General features: G+C 56.3%; 1 long non-coding RNA gene across 2 annotated transcripts in view; it reads left to right on the plus strand.

Moving 5' to 3' along the window:
- Positions 1 to 19,582, plus strand: part of LOC135323671 (uncharacterized) — a 42,095-nt gene extending 22,513 nt beyond the window's left edge. For both annotated transcript variants that reach the window (XR_010385148.1, XR_010385147.1), the window contains exons 2-3: positions 16,343 to 16,439; positions 17,896 to 19,582. This is a non-coding gene — a long non-coding RNA (uncharacterized LOC135323671). The remainder of the gene's footprint in view (positions 1 to 16,342; positions 16,440 to 17,895) is intronic.
- Positions 19,583 to 19,907: the final 325 nt, after the last annotated feature.

Genomic DNA, 19,907 nt, shown 5'->3' on the forward strand with positions numbered 1-19,907 from the left:
CACCCGGATCTTGTTTGCTGATGGCCTCCTGACTCCCACATGGATTTTTAGCTACGTCCAGAGCGGGCGAGAAATCGAAGGACATGGTTGGTGGAAGCACAGAAGATTGTTTTTTCAATTTTTCATGTTAATAGCAATTAAAAAAAAAGGTGCAAATTTAGTCCAGAAACGATACCTGTTAATAACCCTGGAATAAACTCCAAGGCTGCAAATTGCATTTGCAATTTTTATTGTTGTTGTGAAGAAATTGAAAGCCTCTGTCTTCTGTGCTGGAGAAATGATCTGCAGTATGACGATCCTCAAAACGTACCGATTCTAGGAGATGACAAAAGAATTGAGTACTCAGGGGAAAATCATTAGCTGCAATAAAAAATAGCCAGTCTTCATTGTATATTAGCTTATTTTGAGTTTTATTCCTGGAGATTTTGTCGGTGTTTGACCAGTTCTTTTGAGGTCAGCCTTATAGTTTCTCATCCCGTAATTATTGGACCATCTGTTAAACCAATGAATGTTATTAATCAAATCTAATTTGGCAACGGAATAGAGATAGGTCGCGGTGGTGTTGTAGCCTTCCTATAGGTGCTGCTATACCTGACCTGCGGCCATGTGCTCCCGGGGGCTCCTGGGGGCTCCAGGGGCCAAGCCAAAGTCGGCAGAGCAGCTTCTGCGCCGCCGGGGAGCGAGCGCCTTGGTGGGCTCGGTGAGGCCGGCGAGAGCTCTCCTGGTGAGCTTTGGGTCAGACGCTTAGGACCTGCTTCCCCCCGGAGCTGTGTCTGGTTTCACCTCAGTAATCTCATAGGATGCGCTCGCTTCAGAAAGTGCTTTGAGATCTTTGGACGTGACGATGCTTTGCTTTCCCTTGAGACTCAAAGCAGCTTGAAATATTAACTAAGCTTCTCCGTCTCCTTCTAAAATGGCTGGTTGCTATTTGTATCACGCAGGTAAAGATGAAGTGAGGTGTTCAGGAACCGTGTGGTGAACAAGCGTCAGAGGCCACAACAGGTCCGGCCTCCCGGGCTTGGTGCTCTGACCAAGGCACCTTCCCGGACCCACTCGGCGCGGGGCGTCCCGCTCCCCACCTGCAGCGCCGCGAGACCGCAGCCCCTTCCCCTGCTTTTCCAGCGCGATGATTTAGGAGCAGGGGCTTTTCCCTAGCGAGAGGAGGTATCTCAACTCCTGTCCGCTGTCACCCCGCCTCCCTGGAGGGGCAGATGTTCGCGTGTGCCCGGACCCAGAGCCGGACCGCGTGCACGAAAGCAGCAGCTCGAGGAGCCGGCGCGGGCCCGCACAGGGGCTGCCTCCCCGCCGCTGCCCTCCTCCCGCGCGGGAGGCCGGGCCGTGCGCGTGGTGCTCGCCGCGGCGAGAGCCTGGGCCCGCTAGCGGCAGGACGAAGCAAGGAGCTGAGAGCCAAACGAACGCGCCGGGGCTGCACGGAGCTGCTCCCGCGCTGGGGACGGCGGCGGCAGAGCGCGGAAGCGCCCAGCTGGCTGCGATGGGAGCTCCAGAGTCTGATGTTCGAGGGCTCTCGCGGGCAGAATATATTTACCGTCTTTGTAGCTGGCTGTAACTCACCTCCCTGCAAAGCACTCTGCCAATACAGCATTTGCTGATGTATAGCTACAGCCATTTTCGCTGTTTCCCTTACTCTGTCTCCGTATAGAATAATATGCGATTAATTGATTTTCTGTCGCTCTTTTAGTACGGAAAATTAATTTTGGAGCAACCTTGTTTTCTCAGGGTATGAATTCTCTACATGCAGAGTAATTCTGCTCCTACATTATTCATGAGAGAAAATAGTGATGGAGTGTGTAACTGAGGCAGCCCCAAGGCCACAAACTGATAGTCTGCGTTACTGATACAACAATATTCCACTGATGCTCCTAAATAATTCACGGCTACAGCTCAATTTGGCAGCAGGCACGTGGCTGGGGATGAGCCTGGTGCGCGGGGAGGAGAAGCACCTTGGCAGGATGCTCGGCTCCCCGGGGCGCCGCGGGCAGACTGGCACCTCCAGCACCGCTCGCTGCGTCTTGGGAGGCGTCTGCTGGCTTGGGGGGTCCCACGGCCGCTCGCAAGCTCCAGCCGGCCGGGGCGGTAGGAGGGAGCCGCCGGGGCCCCGCGCGGGGCAGAGACGGAGCCCCGGCAGCCCCGGCGCCTCGGGAGCCGGGGTCCGAGCCCAGCCGCCGGTGGGAGCTTGTGCGTGACCCCGGCGGGGTTTGCGGCTGCGGAGAGGGTTAACGGCCCGGAGAGCACTTCTCCGTGCGAGTGGAAAATGGCAGGGGCCTTTCCTTCCCTCCTTCCCGAGGTCTGGCACCGGCTCTCGCCGAGCCGGTCCAGATGACGACGGAGTGAGGGAGAGCCTTGTCCTGGCATTGGTCTCCTGTTAGATTAATGACTTGCGATGAGATGCCTAAGTCACATATTGGGATTTTGCGGCATTGAACTGTACCTGGCGCCCTGCAGCCATTTATCACCGGGCTGCAGATGGAAGGCAGCGGCAGCAGGGCTCGCGGAGGGCCAAGAAACACAGCCTCCTCGCCAGCCTCCTCTCGGACCGGCGGGGGGTTTCTGGTGCGTGTGCGTGTGTGGTTTTTTTAATCTAAAATGGTGAATCTGATTTCTCCAGGATATTGGAACAGCTGCAGCTGACCTGGCTATTTATCTGACAGATCTTCGGGGTGTACGATAACAGCTCTTAGAGGATGGATGTGGTGTTATAAGCTGTCCAGGCACAGAACATGATTAATGGGATTCAGGGAGATAAACAGATGGGGGGAGAGCTCACGATCTAAGAAAATCCTGTCCCTGGACTGGGAAACTGTTGGTGAGCTGGAAGGGGACCAGGAGGCTGAAGCTCTCCCTGACACCCATGCTCCCGGCGTGTGCCAAGCCGCCCGCCGCCGCCTCCCCGGCTCCCACGCTCCCGCCGCCGGGGTGGTGCTCGGGGACGTGCTGGTGACGGCTGTCGGTGCCGGTCTGGAGGCTGTTGGTACCTGCGAGTGCGGCTCGCTCGCGGTGAGCGTACGCTCGCTTCGGACAGGCCCTCTGCAGAAACGCAGCGTGGGAGCCCTCCCGCTTCGGCCCTGGGTCCTGTGCCGTCACCTTCCCCCGAGCTCCCGAGTGCCTTAACGTCACTGTTTTCCGGAGCTCCACTTCGGAGTGGCCATTCCTTGGTTTGCAGCTCACCTCTTTGGGGAAAACCAGTTTGGCAGAAGCTGAAAACCCATCTCTGCTTATCGAGCTGGGAACAGTCAAGCAATCTGTGTAGCCAGCTGAGATGACACTTGTTTCCTCGTCTCCTATTTTCTGCTGTGAGCTAAACACCTCCTTCCCCCAGCCTTTCTCCCCGCCCTCCCGCAGGGCTGCGGCTGGGCGAAGGCAAGGGCAGGCGCTCCTCCTCCTCCGGGGACAGCGAGGGGCCTCGGCGGATGGCGCTGCTGGGGAGCATCACCCGAAAGGCAGCGAGCAAGAGGGGTCTAAACAGTCCTAGCGCAGAAATTCGCACTGAAAGGGATGGATCAAATAAACACTGAGATTAATTAATCACCAATGGCATGGACGAAAGGTGACCCTTCAGCATTTACAGACTGAAGACAGCAGGGTCAGCACTGAAGAGCATTAATCTTACATGACCGGAGCTCCAGTCTTGCCAGAGGGGAGGAAAAAATCCCTTTGGTTCATGCGGAGGAAGCTCAGGCTTATTGCTTCCTGCCAGGTCCATGGCTGCATTTTTATGAAACACCTGCAATGAAAAAAGAACATAAACCTGAGAAAATTAAACCGCCGTCCCGGAGGAGGGCCAGAGCCCGCTGCCGGGGCGCCGCGCTCGGGCTGCTCCCCGCGGCCAGCCACCCGCGGCCGGGGCCGGCGGCCCTGCTCCGTGCAGCAGAGCCCTGCGAGGTTGTCGCTGTGTATTAATAACACCGGATCAATTACGGAGAGCAACTGGGAAAACGGATTTCGAAATCCTTCCTCTTTACTGCTGCAGCTCGTGTGTGTGTGCATGTGTAATGTTAGCAATACAAGCCACCAGAGAGGAGCTATAAAAGGTGCTTTCTTTTGCCTCCAAATTTTGCTCTGTGGTTGCTCTGTAGCATGCACCAGATGCAGCAGCAACAGCGCAAGGCCTGTAACCTCTTTCCAAATGGTAATAAATCCCCCAAGACCCTAACACACTCATAATTTACAACTCTGCTAAAATGAACATTATTTCAAGCTAAGCGTATTCTCCGAGGTGCGGGAGGAATGTGGCAGCTTTCCTGCTGACAGCGGAGTTTCTTTTTTTAAATGTCATGCATTCACTTTCATTACTTCCAAATAATTGCCCAAAAGATCAGCAGCCGGACGAACGAGAGCGTTTTATATCACTGTTAGTCGATTCCATCATCGTAAAAAGCAGCCACGGGGACCTGCTCTTGGTCGCGGAGAGGAGCTGCTGTCTGTTAGCAGCAGTGGGGCACGGGGACTGTCACAGGCTGCTGTTCCTCCATGGGCTTGGGCGGAGGCAGACTGCTGAAATCAGTGAGGTTAGGGGGTCTCTGCCCACCCTACGCTGCCGGCGAGGCATTGCCGAGCTTAAAAAAGTCGTGTTTGTTTGTTGGGGGGGTGGATGAAACGCTGGGTTCCTCTGCTCCAGCCTCGTGTGGGTTTTTCGCGTGTCGTTAGGGCTTTTCCGTGAACCGTCCTCCGTAGCCACAAGGGCTTCCTTGGAAATAGTCGTTTTATTGCAGGAGTCAGGGTGTTAAAACGCTGCTCAGTCACCACGTGGCATTGCCGCAGCAGGGCCATCCTTCCGGCAGGCTTCTCCTTCCCGGAGGACCCTGCGAGCAGGGACGTGTGCCGGTGCAGGGGGGCGATGGTGGGAGCGCCGGTGCTCCCGCGTGCCCCCGTGCTCCCGCGTGCCCCCTTCCTCCTCCTCCTCGCTTCGCGTTTCCGCAGGAACTGTCCAAAACCTGCCGGCTCCAGCCGAGTCTGTGCATGGGAGCAGCTCCACGCTTTCGCACCTTGGGTCCAAGAGAAGCTCCAGATCCTGACTGCGAAACCCTGTGGCCTATAAAAAAAGCCCTCGAGGAAAACTGTAAATATAGGAGCTGCTGGCAAAGTTCAGGTCTGGCCTTGGACTGGAACTCCCTCTCTGCCCCGGCCGGGGGTTATCTCGGGTTTTGGGGTCAGGCCTGTATTTCACTCTATCTTAAACAGCAGGAAAGCAAGATCTTTTTAATCTATACATGATTTTCTTCCCCCACTGGGAAAAGAAAAAGAAAAGGAGAAAAAAACCCAACAAAAAGCAACAGCTCAAATAAAAACCCCAGATGACAAAAAGTGCAAATGAGAATAAGGAGAGAACAAAAACCCGGGACCGCTGTAAATTATTCTGTGGCTTTTCTACCAAGGCCTCATATCATTTGAGGTCTCAGATCATTAATAAAAAATTATATCCTTTTTAGAAGAAAAGTTTTGATTGACTTTTTGGCCAGGGACAGCGGTTGTACGAGGAGTCCTGGAGCCCGAAGACCCTCCTCCGACGCTGCACGCCGAGCACGGCCGGGGCAGGGGTTCCCTCTCCGCAGCTGGTCGATTCATTTCCAATTTAGAAGGCTGGTTGTTTTTTATCAGAAAATAGATTTTTGTCAGAAAACCGTATTTTTGCTAGAAATCAAGCTGGTTTGGATGAAAACACAAGGATTTTAATTGGTAAAGCAAAATGTTTTGAGTTTCACTACTTTGGGTTTCTAAGGGGAGAGGGAGGAAAAAGAATTACTCTGGTTTTAAATTGCTCCTCTAAAACTCAAAAAATGCCCATGGAACAGTTTCCAGGTTATGAGAAAACACTGTTTTGTCTCCGTGGGAAATCGGCCCGGGGCAGCTCGCTCCACCTGACGCGTTTTTTCTCTGTTCGCTCAACATGTGCCAGACTCGCACGGGCCCCTTGTCCCCGAGGGGGGACCGACGTGGCAGCCCGGGCCCTCCCAGCCGAGGCTTGCGGCACGGGGTAAGCAGCGACGACGGCTTTTCGGGCAGTTCCCGGCTCCTCCGGCTCCGGGAGGGAGCCGTGCCGCCCGTCCCCGCCGGCAGCCGGGGGATGCTAACAGCCCGGCAGCGCTTCGGAGCCGGGAGCGCCGGAGCCAGCGCCCCGGGGAGGACGAGCTGCTCGGCCCATTACCCCGCTCCTCGGCCGCGCCGCTTCGCCGTGATTGACGCCGGGTGTGCGGGTGGGGAGGCGTCAGCCGGACGGCCTTGCGCCGCCTGTTCTGCGCCTGACGTGCCCCGGTGACCGCTGCGTCGCAGTGAGCTCCTGCGGGGAAAATCCCCGGTGCCGTCCGCCCTGCTCGGAGTCTCCGATGGCGGGAGCTGGACCTGAGGGCACAGCAGAGGGGCAGGAGTTGCTCTGGAGGACGAGGCGTGGGAAGCGCTGCGCGGGTCTCGGCGCTGGGCACGGGGTGGGCTGCGGCGGCCCGGCGGAGAGGGAGCCCGCGCTCCTCCTGCTGCACAAGGAGCCGGAGAAACTCCCGTGCTTGGATCTGAGACTCATCCAAGACCCTAAAGGTGGAGGAAGAACGTGTCGCTGCTCCCCCCATTTTACGCGAGAGGTGCAGAGAGGCAGCGCTGCTCTCCTGGAGCCTCCAAAGACCTGCGGAGGAGGCAGAAACAGTTTCCTGGGTCCCACCTTGGGGCCGTAGTCACCAAAACTTGACAATTAGGTCTCCTTAAGAGTTTTAAGCAGATGATGCTTAAATGATGATGCCTTCGCACACCCCTGGCGACGGCGAGCAGCCCCCAGGCCTGGGGCCGGTGAAGCCCGGCGGAGGATCGCCTGTCACAGGGCCAGCGAAGTCCTGCGTTTCAGCGCCTCGTGTCCTCTGCATAAATGTAATTTCCCTGAATGTCAGAGGAAAGCATTACAGATAACACACTGTGTGTGTCTCTGACCCAGTAAGTGCTGAAATCACAGATCTCATTATTCTGACATGATAGAATTTTTTTCCTCCCTGCTGCAACCCTGCTGCTGTTGTTTTCCAGACTGCAGACATAATTGCCGAAGGTGCAAAGCCTCCGCAGACAAATACGTCTTGCCTACTTGCCTAAATCTAGCAAAATGCCAGTTCCGTGTGTGCATAAGAAAATGCTTTTAGATCATGCTCACGAGCCGCGCGTTTCCATAGGGTGCCGGTCGCAGCCAGGCTCACCCCTGGGGACGGGGAGCAGGGACCCGCTTGGGGCTCGCAGACGCTTCCCAGACTCAAGGGCTCGGTCCTGCTCGCCAGCCCGCAGCCGGGCGCAGCCGGGTGTCACGTAGCTGATTACAGGAGCGATCCGGGGTATTACTGCACTTGCTCTCAAGCAGGGTCCGCGGTTCGAGTGTGCCGGACGGAAGGGACCTCCCTGGGGCCCCAGGAGCTTCTTGCAGCAGTCTGAGGACGCTGTACGGGACCAGGGAGCTCCGAGCAGGGGCACCGGGCCAGCAGCGGTGTGCGCAGCCCAGGCACCAGCACCGGGGTACCTGCCTCTGCGCAGAGCTGCCTCTAGACTGGTGGGACCGTAAGCATGGGCACTGCCAGGGCGTGGGACTGCTTCTAGGGTGTACGCGAGCCTCCGCAAGGCGTTGCCCTGCGCCAGGGAGCTGCAGCTCCCGTGCAGCGCTCTGCTTTCCTCCGCCGCCCGGACTTGCCTCGGAGGCAGGGCTGCGGCGCGGGGAAACCACCGCGGCTTTCCTAACTGTTTCCCTGGCAGTGCTGAAGAAAGGCAGTTTCAGCCATGTGAACCCCCAGCTGGGCCGCGCGCCCCTGCCGCCGGCAGATCACTTCTCGTGGCACCGCTCTGCGAGGCAAGTGAGAGTAACCGCCGCCGCCGCCGCCCTTTCCTCCGTCCCACTCCTCGGTGCCTGCTGGGGATGCAAACTCGCCAGGCAGGAGCTGACATCGTGCACGAGGGTTAGGTAACATGGTGTGGGGACCTTTGAGATAAAGCACAATAAATAAAATGTCAATTTTTATTAGAATAAGTGGAATTAACAGAAGAGGAAAGGTCTCCAGAATCTCAGCCTTCGTGCTAATTCTTCTGTAATTTTCCAGCCAACTCCAGTTGTTCTTTGCAATACAACAGCCCCAAGGAACCAGTCCTGCGGGGACACCCTGCCTTCACCAGGGACCATCCAGGGGAAATGTACTGCAGAGATCTACTTTTTGGTATAAAGCTTAACCCTGTGTGTGGCTTACCTAGACATGAAGCGGGATGTCCCGGTGCTCCGGTTGCTCTGCATCTGCCAAAGGCCATTAAAATGAAATTAGGGAAAAGATGGTGCTTCATTTCACATGGCGGCACCAAGCGAGTGGCTGGTGATGGAAGTGCCGTGAGTGCTGCAGCCGGCTCCCGGCCGGGTCGAGCGGGGCTCGCGGCACGGGGAGGCGGGAGCCCTGCTCGTGTTAATTAGTAATCAGCTGGCCCTGAACTGCCGGAGAAAAACAAGGGCTGAAGGGAGCCGTGGCTGGGGGGGAGTCCCGGGCAGGCTGCCTCCGAGCCCCCGGCGTCGCGGGCAGCGGCGGGTCGTGGTGGCCTCCTCCACAGGACCCTCCCGCCTGACCAGGAGACGTTTTCTCACTATGACTTTCATCCTTCAGCTTGCTTGCTTGCTTAGTCCACTTCTTTCATTACATTTTTTCATTAATGAATGCTTTTAATCAACTTTATGAATCCTCTTTATTAACAGTAACCCTGAATGTTTTTAATTGCGGTATCGTTAGTTCAGCCATGCAGTCATGCAGCAATTAAGCACAGCGTTAAATGGAGGCGGTGGGGAGGCAGAAGGAAAATGTTTGCTGTTCAAGAGCAGGAAGGAAGGACAAACACCCTCAGGATCTGGGGCTGTAAAAAGTAGGCTGCTCCAGGGCAAAAATGCCATTAAGAGGTTCTGCCAGGTGTGAAGTCCCAGCTGAGCCGTCTTGCATATTCCTGGACTTGGGGAATTTGAAAGCACCTGCGTAGTGAGCAGAGCTCAGCAGATGGTGGGGAAGAAAAGAAGGGTGAGGATTACCTTGAATTTTGAGTTGTTTTATGATGCGACTGCATGCAGACCAATTTACTGCTACTTTTCTTCAGACGTTTGTGGACTGTCAGTCCTTGCACAAGTGCTGATGAACGGATTGCGTGCTCTGAGCAGGGGTAATATGTGATATGCAGATATGGGTTTTCACTGCCTGCAGTGGAAATGCCTCGTCCTGGAAGCAGATCTGCTCTAAAAGGGTGGAGGAAATGACAGAGCTGAGATGCGCCTTGCCTCGTCCTCGCGCTGTCCCCTCTGCGCAGGATTGCGTGCTGTCATCAGCCTTTGCATCGGCAGTTTGTTAATCAGACATCAAAACCGGCTTCGTGTGATTAAGAGCATCCATTGCGCGCTTTAAACAGGGAAAATTTAAAGACAAGATGAAAGCAAATGTTCCTGAATAGCCGATGGGCTGAGAAACAGGATTGCCTAGAGGCTTCTCCACCATAAACCAATAAATCACTGAGATCAATAGACTTCCACGGATAACTCAGATACAGTTAGAAAGGAGAAAAGCGGGGGGGGGGGGGGGGGGGGGTTAAATTAACCAGCTAAATTGCTCACTCTGAGGAGTTTGGCCAGCTCTTGTCGCAAGAGCTAAAGAAATGCTAACGGAAACTTTACGTATGTATACAACCTTTCATCAGCACAGCCCCAAAGTGCTCAGCAAACCTCCGAGGCATGTATTCTACTGGCTTTTAGCTTGGGGGTTACTTGAGCAGCTTGGGCCTTTCTCCTAGCCGCGAGGGCGTGCAGAGCTTGCGCCCAGGCTTTGGGGATGAGGCGGTGCTGCGGGGACCATGGCATCGCCCGCCTGCCGCAGCGGCGGTGACCGGCAAAGCCGGCAGCACGATTTCTGGAGCCGCTTGCCACGTGTTAAAGTCGTGTAGAAATAAAATTAAATCAAGTGAAATCATGTGATTTGGAGTCGGGCGAAGGCCCTCTTCCTCCTCCGCAAAACGGCCGTCACCGCCTGCCTCCGGCCTCCCCTCCCGCGGGCGCCCAGCAGGACTGCGGGGATGATGCTCTTCCCGTCTCGCTGGCGCGTCTGTGGCTCGCTGCCGTGGCCGGCAAGGCTTGGATGCGACGGCCGTGGAAAGCCCGACCCCGGCACGGGCTGTGCTTCGCCTGCTGAGCCCTGCAGCTTCGCGCGGGGCCGAACGCCGCGGGAGCGTCCCGGAGGGATTTCTGCCGGGTCTGCGGGCGGTTTTGGTGGTCTGGTCTCTGTCCGAACAGCCATTGCTGCAGCGCTGCTCACACTGCTTGTGTCTGCAGAGTCTGCCTGGACCCCGGGGTCTGGCACGGAGCGGGAGAGGGGCAGCGACGCGGGCAGAGACGGAGCAGGGCCGCAGGACGTGGCGGTGACCTGACATCGGGGTGTCCCCCCGCGTGACCCGGGCGCTGGCGGCGGGGACGAGCGCTCGGGCACTGTTCGCACGCGGTCCCTTAGCTCCGCTCAGCCCGAGCCGCCCCGGCTCTGCTTCCCGGGCCGAGCAGACGCCCGGGAGGACCCCGCTGGCCCGGTGCTCGTGGGCGGCCGCCCCAGCAGGGTCTGCGGAGCTGCTTGGAGCCCAGCCGAGCCCCTCGCAGATCTCCGTCCCCTCGGGGCCCGGCGGAGGTGTCTCAGCGCAAGGCTCCCAGTTCAAATCTTAGCTAGAAAATGGCGGAGGGGGCCCTGCGCGGGGTCGTGGTGCTGGCACGGAGGGAACGCCGCCCGTCTCTCCCGCGCCGTCCCTGGCACCTGCCCTGCACCCAGGCTCTGCACCCTCCGCGCGGTGCGGGGCGGAGAGCTCTCCCGCAGGAACGGGCGTTGCGAGCTGGCCGGGTATTTGCACAGTGGAAAGCAGGCGGCTGGATCCGCTGCTTAAGAGCCTTCCCCTTGTGCAATAACCTCTCATTATTTTTTAATGTTGTTGTAACTTTATGGCTTAATCAGTATTTGCAATTTGTTAGTAGTCCGGGCTGCAATAAAATTGTTTTCCAGGTACTGAAACATCCTATCAAGGTTTGTAAAGCAGTGGTTCTTAGTTTATCACGCTCATAAAAAGCACTGGCAACTTGACAGATATAATAACTTTTTTTATCAAGTGTCTAATTTGAGAGGAAATTAAGCCATACATTACATGCCGATCTGAGCTGGAATTGGAAAAAGAGCCAGCCACCCCTCTCCCTGCTCCAGCAAGTTTCCTTCCCCATCCCAGCCTCTTCTCTCCAGAAAGCACTGCTTAAAGCTGGCCCTGCTTCTGCATTCGCTCTGCAGTATCCTCAAACTGTGTGTGTATTTTTACAGGGCACTGCACACTTAATAAAAAATTATTTATGTGGCCTGCATTGATGTCACAGCAGTGAAACAATACCTTTCCTTTACTGCAGCAGAGAGCGGTGATTTATACGCGTGCCTGGAAAAGCTTCCTCGAAATGCAGTGCAGATGCTCCAGGCCACTGTAGCAGCCACTATATCCCGTTTACTTACGGGCCAAGATTTTTAAATCAGGCAGGTGATTCTGGGCGCTTCCGTTTACGGCATCCATTCCAGGGCGCCTGCGGGGCCGGGGGGTCACCGGCACGAGGAAATCCAGCCCCTGCCAGGCTTTGAAAAACTGCGGTTTTGTCCTTAGGGTTTTGGTCGGTCTAACAGAATCCCCCCCTGATCCCTCTGCTCAACACCGTATCACTGAACGGGGAGATATGTGCTGCTTTATAACTGCCCCAAAATGGCCCTTCCCTCGCGAGGCTCCCGCGCTCCAGCCTGTCTGTTGGCCTGAGCTCCGGCATGGGCCAATTTGCGAGTCGCCGGTGAGCAGGATGCCCGGATCCGGCCCCGCCGGCGCCCGGCAGCGCGGGGAGGGTGAGCGCTCGCCCAGGCCATGCCGCAGGCCTGCGCGGCCCCGCGTTCGCTGCCCGGCTCGTGTCCCGCTCCTCTTGCCGACAGCTTTCCCTGCTGCGCGAAACCCGCGGTGGCCACTGAGGAAGCGTGCCGCCTCTCCTGCGGCACTCACTTTGAAGATAACTATTTTGGCGTTCAATTCCAGCGCTGATTTTCCCACGTTCCCATAAGTGGTACCAAAACACCCATAAACAATTGAGCGACCAGCACGGATCACCCCGAGACACCTTCCTGAAATACGACTTCCGAAGCTGTGCCCCAGTCTCCCGCGGGCTCCCGCGCTCCGCAGGGGAAGCGTCTCGCCTCCAGCGCCGCCCAGCTCCAGCGCTCGCCGAGGCCGGAGTGGATTTGCCTCGGAAGCCGGGAGGAGAAGTCCGAGGCTGACTACAAGCTGCGTACTGTATTTGTTTAAATTTTCATGCTAGCGAATGTCTCTGACACAGGAGACAGGTTTATGGAGAGCGAAAAAAAATGTTGACAAATGGCCCAGTAATCAACTGGAACATGCAATAAATCATTGCAATGCCAATAGCAGTCGCAGGGCGAGCGGCGAAAGGTCACTGCGGTGCCACCATGCATCACGCAGCGCCCAGCAAAGCAAACGGACATGTTGGGAATGGGATTATGGGAGAAGCATCTGTCAGTTCCACTTAAGAATTAACTGTGGATCCTATATAAAACGATGTGCAGTTTATTCCTATCTCCTTCCTTTCCCTACTTAGCACCCTGTTTTTCCCTCTCCAAAATGAAACTCAATTATTTTTAAAAAACCTCTTGTCATTTAATCTATTCAGTGGCAGAAAAATAACCCAAAGTGACAAAAGAGCGAAGGCAGAAGGGGAGGGACAGGAGGGTCTCTTGCTTGTGCCGCCCCTGCCGCACGCAGGAGGGCAGCCCGGCGCCTGCCCAAATTGCCCGAAATCCCAGAAGTCCTTCGGCATCTCTCTGGGATTTTATCCCCTTTAGCTGTTTGTGTGCGTTATCTGCACGAGGCCTTGGCCAGCGCCGGGGCAGGAGGAGGGACGGCTCTTGATTCACTCACCCGATCGGCGTTTAACACCCCGCAGAGACGAGCCGCGCTGGGAGCCCCCACGCACGTCGTTCTGCATGACCCCCCTGCGCCGGCGTCTCATAAATTGCCCCGGCACCTCCTTCCCTTTCACCTTGCGCTGCCCCTTCTCCTTCAGCTCCCCTTGCTCTCCCTCTCTCCCCCCATTAATCTGAGTTGCATTTCATCGTGCGGGCGCCTATCCCAGGTCTCCTGCTGAGAGGGCTATGCAAGCAGCCTGCTTTTCTTTATTATTATTATTTTTTCTTTTCTTCTCCTCTATATTTCTAGCCTTCTTTTCTGCTTAAGTTTGCATTTCTTCTTTTTCTCTCCTTTTTTTCTTTTGCTTTCTGCTGACTGAGACAAGACCGTGTCCTACTTCAACATCCCAGGATTTGTTGCGACTCGAAGGTGCAGGTTTATAGCCGCGGTTGTCCCGTTTATGGTACAGTTCTTCTTATGGGTTCTAATAAACTTTGTAGCTCCAGGGTGCTCTTAAATCCTGATATGAAAGATAGAGAAGAATCATTATTTAGTCCAACTAAATATAGGATGCTTCACCCTTGAAGGCTGAGGATAATGTTTCTTTCGCAGGTGTGGAAAGACCTATAACTCCCGCGTACAGCAAGTGCAGCTGCAGGAGAAAAATGATCAATTCTCCCCATGGAAATAAGCCTCCGCCCGCCGTGGGACGGGGAGAAGTGGTGCCTTCTGCGGTGGGCGCAGGATGAGAGGGAGCCAAATGGACAGGGACGAGATGCAATGATTTGCTTGGTAGTTTTGGCAGAAGTGTGTTGACTTTGTGGCCGTTTTTATGCCAGGGCTAGTGCAGCCCTCCACGGGCGCGGGAGGAGAGGAGAGGAGAGGCGCGGGCACCTCGGCCGCGGCCCTGCCCCGCGGCGAGCAGGGCTGTGGGTGATGCACGAGTTAAAACTTCCTGCCATATATCCTGTCCGCGCTCCTCCTCGGAAGGAGATTCGGTCTGAAATGTACTTGAATGCTCTGAGCAAGGGAGGCTAAATTATGAGAGCAAAAACCTCATCCATCTCTTCAAGCTCGTTCATCTCTTAAAAGCTCCTGTCCTGACTCTGCCTGTCAGCTCGAGCAAGTAGCGGGATGGGCTTTGGGGAATGCTGGCACTGCTCCTCTCGAGGGGACCCAGCCCCGGGGTTTTCTGCTCCTTCTCCCTCAGGGCGATCATGAACTTGTTGTTTCTTTGCGTCGCACCTGCTGATCCAGGTAGCAGATGAAGGCCCACGTGCCTTGTGAGTAACCTGCTCTGCGTCTCAGTCCACGGGCTGCCTGGGCCTCCACACAGCCTCGCGCCCACCGAGAACCGTAACCTGTCCGCGCGGCTCTGGATGTCGGCTGAGAACTGACGTCTTTGTGACAGGGAGGGCAGAGGGATGCACCCGGTTGTATAGTCCTTTACACCCCTGGCAGAAAGCTCCCAAGTCTTTGGTTTCTGCGAAGCCTTGGCGTGTTACACGGCGTTTTGCGAAGGCAGCACAGTGATTTGCCTATGCGACAAAACACCGGTGGGAAATTCGATGGCGTCGGTGCAACTCCAGCTGCAACCCCCCCTCGGTTCAAACAAAGGTTGTTTTTTTTCAGCAAAAATTTAGAGGACAAGCTCAATGGTAAACAGAATAAGTAGCTGGAGGCTTGAGAGCGGCGAGCGGTGCCCTTCCCGGGACGGGGAAGGTGTCTCGCACAGCCCCGTCACATCCCTGCGGCCGCGGCTTTGCGGCGCTCTGCACCCGCCGGCTGCTCAGCACCGAGGGCCCGGCCGCCGGGCAGCTCATTTCCCATTATGGTTTTGTTTTATTTTTAAGTAAAATAATAGGTTGCTTATAGGGGAGAAAAGAGTACGTTGGTGGAAGTTCATTAAAGTTAAAATCCTGTGTAAAGCGTAAGAGAGGCCCCGTCAGTCGGTGTAGCTGTCTAATGCTGCTCTCTGCACGGTGACATCCAAGTCTGTGGCTATAGAAGTCCCACTATTAAAATCCTTGGGTCAGGTCGGAAAGGAAAGGAAAGGGAAAGGGAAAGGGAAAAGGGAAAGGGAAAAGGAAAAGGAAAGGAAAAGGGAAAAGGGAAAGGGAAAGGGAAAGGAAAAGGAAAAGGGAAAGGAAAAGGAAAAGGAAAAGGAAAAGGAAAAGGAAGGGAGGGGAAGGAAAGGGAAGGGACCCCACACTGACCGCTCCGGCCAGGTACCGCTGCTCACTCGCGCGAGCGAGCCTTCCCCAGCCTTTATGTCGTTTTTTCACGTATCGTGCGGTGTTGCAATTATCCTTTCTTGGGAATGAGTGACTCAGTGTCACTTTTGGCTTGAACCGGACATTTAGCCCAGCTGCTTTTAGCCCCCGCGGCAGGAAACTCGCAGAAAACCCGGCAGAACGTGTGTGAATACAGGGAGCGTCCGCGAGGTCGTGGTAAGAGCGAGTCACCCCTGCACCGGCTGCGATTTAAACAGCAGCCTGCCAGGAAAGTTCCCTTTCCTTTCCCCTCCCTGGTCCCTTGAACCGGGCAGTCATATTTTCTGCAGCTTGGCCGTGCCTGTCCCCGCTCCCTCTGCGGCCAATGCAGGACAGCGGCACTGTCACTAACATCCGTGCGCCACGGGTTTTTCCCGCTCCGGTTTCCGGGAACATGGAGGAAAGTGCTCGTCCCCGTGGGAAGGGAGGGGAGTGATGCGTCTCCGAGCGGCTCTGGGCTCGCTCTCCCCCGCGCTGCCGGAGGGGCGACGGGGCCGGGTGCTCCGTCCTGCCGCAGAGCCGGCCGAGCCGCTGGGGCCGAGCGAGGGGCCGGCAGCGATCGCCCGCGTCCCGCCTCGCTTCGCCCCGACGGAGGGAAAAGCCCGTCTGGCCTCTGTGAGAACCACACTCTTCCCTGAAGTCAGAGCAGTAAATTGCAATAGGATCGAGTTGGATCTGCTTCTCAGGCCCTTTATAGTATCCACGAGATCAACGGCATTTGCTCTGCCCCGTGGCAGGCCTTAAATTCACGGTGCTTTACGCCAGTGGCTAAATCTCCCTGCTAACCGTAACAGAGGGGCGGGTTGCTGCACTCGGCGGGCTGGCGCGAGTGCATATATCCCCGTTAGCTGCTCGGGGAGACGCTCTGCTTACGGCTGCTCTAAGTGCTCCCGCTCTCGGAGCTGCTTCTACCCCGTCCTTAGTTACTTCCCCTCCTCGCCTCTCTGCCCGTTTCCTATCGTACCTTCTGAACGTCCCCTTTTAGCTTCAGGAACAGCTGGGTTTGAACAGAGCCTTGGGCACTTTCCTTATTCAGGATTGATTATTGCAATTACCATTAATAGTAATAAAAGTGTGTTAGCTTTTATAAGACTTTCTGTTACATTCGGTAGGTGCACGAGGACCCGTGAGCGAGCTGCCTGCGATCCCGGCGTTGTGCTGCCGTTAGGTTTTCTGCCTGAGGGACAACGATATACTGCAACGATTAAGGTGGGAATGTGCACTGCTCCAGCAACGCGATGCCGCGCCGGCTGCGTGTTTTCCGTGGCACGCGTGTGAGCGCACACGTGTCGTGGCCGGTGTCGGCGTGCATAGGTGCCTCCCTCCCCTTCGCCGTCTGGGGATGTCTCCTGTCCCCGGGGTCTCCGCGTCCCCGCTTCTCGGAGAGCTTTCTGCACAGCCTAGGAAATTGGGTGATGAAAGCCGAGTCATACATTTCTGCTTTATGTTTCCAAAGAAGCAAGTGTGACTGTCAGGTTTACAAAAGATTGTTTATGTTCAGCGGCGTGAAATGGGGAGCGAGTGTGCGGAGCAGAGCGCGAGGAAGCCTGCCCTGCCGGCTGACAGCGCGGCATTCATCCTCCACGCTACAGCAGACAACGCGCTGGGGCTGCCTGACAGCGGCCATAAATCACCGCTGGGAGATGCTGTACCTACAGCTTATACCATTCCAGATGACAAACACACAATAATCCACCCAGCGCAGCACTTTTTCTCCCCTCTCTCCCTCGGCGGTGACGACAGGAGCCGCCGAGGAAGGCTGCAAAGCCTGGCAGCCTCCGCGAGGCCAGGCAGGGAGCCGGCAAGGCCGCGCGGGCAGGGAGCTTCCGCGGACCTGCGGGAAGCGGGGCCCCGGCTGCAGGTGCTGGGCTTCCCGGGACCCTGGTCCTGACCCTCTCCATGGAGGTCTCCCCTGGCCTGTTCCCCCGAGGGAACGTGAAAGCCTTGGCCCTTCCTCGCCCCTTGGCCTCGTTGGCTCGTGAGCGCCGCAGCAGAGGGTTTTGCAGGCAGAGCCGGGAGTTAGCTGCTCCCTGCTCCGGCTGCGATGGCAGCTAGACAGAGACAAGCCTCGTTGAGGCTGAAGCACGAATGCCCGTGAGGGAGGCTGAACTAGATTAGCAGAATCAATTTAAATCAGGCCTGAGGTTAAATGGGTGCAAATGCCAGAGACACCAGAAATACCCAACAGCCCGGTCGCGTCTTTGGCGTTTTCCCCACCGAAGCACCCGAGCCACAGCCCTGCTGCGGCCGCCGTCGGCACCGGTGCGAGTTTCCCCGCATTTCCTTTGGATGTGGAAGTGGAAACGTCATGTTTGAACAGGGGGGAATGAAATGCAGAGAGGCAGATGCGCCGTCACCACCCTCGGCTGCAATTTGCTGGGGAAGGGGAAGGGAAGAAGTCTATATGGTTGGACAACCCTTAAATCAATGTATCCTAATTAACAAGAGATCTAATTCATCAAAGTGACAGCGACTCTGTTTATCTCACCTCCTTCCACGGGGGCTGCTGGGGGGTCAGGGTTGGGGGTTTTCCCCATTTCTTTTCCAACAGCTTTATCTTCCCCTCACACATTCCCTTTTTGTTTCTGGGGGAAGGATTGATAACGAAGCTTTACTTTGGGATACGGCCGCTTAATTGACATTTTCTGCCTCCCCACGAAAGCAGATGGAGACGGGGGAAACCTTGTGGTCCGGGGCTTGGAGCGGAGGATGCTGAATTGCCCTGTAAATATGAGGCCTGCATCACGTCAGAGGTGCTCTGCTGTTCTCCGCAGCGTTTGGACATGATATAGTAACGTAAAAATAGTGATAATGGTAACGTACACCCATGCAGCCGCTCCTCCCTGCCGCAGGCACGGGAGCGTGAAATCCAAGACGCGGAACCCGAGCCCCTTTCCCGGGAGGAGGAAATCCAGAAGGCTGCTGGGAGAAGCAGCCCCAAGGCAGAGCGGCGGCGGGCGGCTTCCAGCCCGCGCCGAGGCGAGAGGGCCGTAAACCGGAGCCGCCGTCCCCGGGGCGTCAGGCCTCTGTCCTGATGTGCCGGGAATACCTGCTTCTCCTCTCGCCTAAACTCCTGGTGAACCAACGGGCTTCAGAGCGCATTTATATGCAAAGGCGCATAATATGTCCCCTGTATCTAATTATCTGTCAACCTGAGGCAGTTTGTTTTCCAAATCGGCCTCTCGGCTGTGACTTTACGAGGTCATAAAGAAAACGGTGCCACTCTCGGGGCTGAAATGCCAGGAGAGGCTGGATCAACAAATTACGGGCTGTAACGGTGTCTCTCTGCCGCAGGTTCACCCGGCGCCGTCCCCTCGGACCATCCCGGGCGGACTAACCGCGGCGTTCACTGGAGCCGGCTCCGGCCAGGCCGCCGCGAGAGCCGCCCGCTGCCAGCGAAACCCTAGCCGCAGCATTCCTCTGCCCACGCGGCTCCCGTGATTAATGATGGAAAGGAATTAAAGAAAAGGAGCGCGGGAGAGGGGAGGGGAGCGGGTCAACAGCTGAGTGCAAGGCGAGTCGCTAGACAGGGAGTAATTAAGATACTTGGGTAAATATGATTAATAAGCTCAAACTGGCAGGGTGTGCAGTAAACAAGGGCTAACCAGATGGTACCCTTTCCTTTCTGACAGCGCCGCAAGCTTGATAAAAATAGGAAGGCTCTTTGCGATGCGCGGGGCGCTCGGCGGGCGCGGGAGGCCAGCGCCGGCCGGCAGCGAGTCACCTGCTGGGAACGAAGGACGTTTCCCCTCGTGGCACCGCGGCCGGGCCGGGCTGCGGGGCTGCAGCGGGGATGTCCTCGGCGTGCCGGCCGGAGGGTCCGGCGCGGGTCACATCCCGGCCCGGCCGATTGCTCCGGCACCGGCTGCACTCGGCGGCGAGACGCCGGGCCGGCAACACGCCTCTCTCCTCCCTTCCTCCCCGCGCCAGGTAGGGCGCTCGTTGCCGGCAAGCGCTGCTCAGAAACGGCCCAACAAAATGCTCCTCTGGCAGAAGATGCCATTTCACCAAAGGTGAAACATTTGCGGAAATGCACTGATTTTGATGAAATTGCATTTGGAAAGAAAAATCAAAGGAGAAAATCATTCCGATAAGGCCAAAGCATTTCAGTCTGACCTTTTAGGAATTAAATGGCGTAGGTTTTTTCCATTTCAAAATGCGTTTTGTTTCAATGTACTACACACACACACACATGTATGTAAGAACTATTGAAACCGGAATTAAATGTTGTGATTATCCCAACACATGGTGATATTTTTCCTTCAGTGCAATATCAGAAGAAATTAGGAGCAAATATCCTTCTGGTTTGAAATGGGGAAGGGAAATCTGAGGAATGAAAAACCCGGCTCCCCGCCGGCCTGGCGCGGGGCGGGCAGCTTTCGGCAGCGCCCCTTCCCTCCTGCCCGCGAAGGCAGCCTGTGCCCTGCCCTCGGCCTCCAGCTGCTCCGCTCGGCCGCGTCGGGAGCACCGAGCAGAAGAGCTGCTCTTATTTCTCCCGAGCCCTTTACGTGCACCGCAAGACGTGAGCTCGCCGCGGGTGAGAGCAGGAACGGAGTGTGCCTAAATGTCTGAGACTGCATAAAAAGGCATTTGCACATCCCCTGCGATGCCCAGAGCCAGGCGTTTCATCACCTGAGCTCATCTATGTCTGAGCAACATGCCCCGGACAATATGCTC

The sequence above is a fragment of the Dromaius novaehollandiae genome, chromosome 26, assembly GCF_036370855.1.
Source record: "Dromaius novaehollandiae isolate bDroNov1 chromosome 26, bDroNov1.hap1, whole genome shotgun sequence".
NCBI classification, from domain to species: domain Eukaryota; kingdom Metazoa; phylum Chordata; class Aves; order Casuariiformes; family Dromaiidae; genus Dromaius; species Dromaius novaehollandiae.